Source organism: Trichechus manatus, unplaced genomic scaffold (assembly GCF_000243295.1).
Source record: "Trichechus manatus latirostris isolate Lorelei unplaced genomic scaffold, TriManLat1.0 scaffold00137, whole genome shotgun sequence".
In the NCBI taxonomy this organism is placed as follows: Eukaryota; Metazoa; Chordata; class Mammalia; order Sirenia; family Trichechidae; genus Trichechus; species Trichechus manatus.
Window position 1 is genome coordinate 779616 of NW_004444073.1, and position 1402 is coordinate 781017.

Below are 1402 nucleotides of genomic sequence, written 5' to 3' on the forward strand. Positions count from 1 at the left end.
AAGAAGGTAAGTGCAATGGGGCTTATAAAGAGAAGGAAAACAAAACAAAACAAAAACAAACCCAAATGCATTGCTGTCGAGCCGATTCTAACTCATAGAGACCCTATAGGACAAAGTAGAACTGCCCCATAGGGTTTCCAAGGAGCAGTTGTTGGATTCGAACTGCCAATGTTTTGGTTGGCAGAGGAGGGAGAAATATAGAAGATCAGCTATTGGCTAATCTTAATGTGGTTGAAATGAACCCTGCCTCCCCCCTTCCACCTGCAACCATGAGACTTTTTGAGATTTAAATTAGGAGATAATGGTTTTGATGATTATTCTTTTCCAGCAGGATAAGACAAATTTACATTGCTATAGAGCAGTTTCTGGGAGGCTTTTGCAGTTTTGTTGCCCCCAGGCAACAAAAACATTAAACAAGAGTCCGAGGTGGGAGAAGAAAGATGCCTTTATTTTGTTGCTCAAGGAAAGGAGCAACTGGGGCTGCTGCCTCCAAGACTGCTTGTAGGCAGCTTGGGCAGGTGGGCTTTTACAGAGATCAGACAAGGCAATGCAAATTCATCATGAATACTCAGGATTGTCCTTCACACAGGGACTCTGGGCAGGGGAATGACTATGCATTTAGACAAAGGTTCAATTCTCGGGGTGGCGGAAGAGGTCGATTTTTCTTCATCAGCATGTTAAGTCTCTATCTAGAGGTGGGTTGAGGCCATCTATGGTCCATTCTGTTGTTATCTTGCCCTGGACAACTTCAGAAGAATGTGCAGCCTATTCTCCTCAGTGTAGGAGGATAAGCCAGAGCAGGTGTCTCTTAGAAGGGTTGGGCTGTGAAGCTGTCTGCCTCAGTTTGGGTCAGGTTTTTATGGTTAGCATTTGGTTTCATGGATAAGAAAAACTGTACAATCAAAGTAAGATGCATGTTATTAGTTTTTCTCTTCAACATCACCCAGAGTTGCTTGGAAGAAAGGCCTGGTGATCTCCTTTGGAAAGATCTCAGCCACTGGAATCCCTACAGAGCACAGTTCTACTCTGAAACACAGGGTGTTGCCGTGAGTCTGAATCAACTGGACAGCAGCTGGTACTGTACAGGTGGTCCTAGTACCATGCCTTGAAGTAACATCACCCAGTGTAGCTGTCAGCTACCTCTGCATCTTTCCCGTATGCTGGAAAACCATACTGTGGATTCTTACTGGCTTGTAGGCACAGAATCCTTGTGAGCTCCCTGAAATGGACGGGGGCCGGGGAGGGGCACCATTTTGACTGATTTCTGCTGTAGCCGAGAGAGAATGAGGTCCAATTCCCTTACTTAACCTGGTAGTCAAAGTGTGTCACAGTTTAGCCCTATCAACATTTTCAGTTTTATTCTTATTCTCTTGTTCTTCAACTTTAACTGAGCTGCCTTATA

At 44.7% G+C, this 1402-nt stretch overlaps 1 protein-coding gene across 1 annotated transcript in view; it reads left to right on the forward strand.

The window, feature by feature from the left end:
- ELMO1 (engulfment and cell motility 1) overlaps positions 1-1402 on the forward strand; it is a 648319-nt gene that overhangs the window by 183028 nt on the left and 463889 nt on the right. The gene's annotated exons all lie outside the window — the stretch shown is intronic.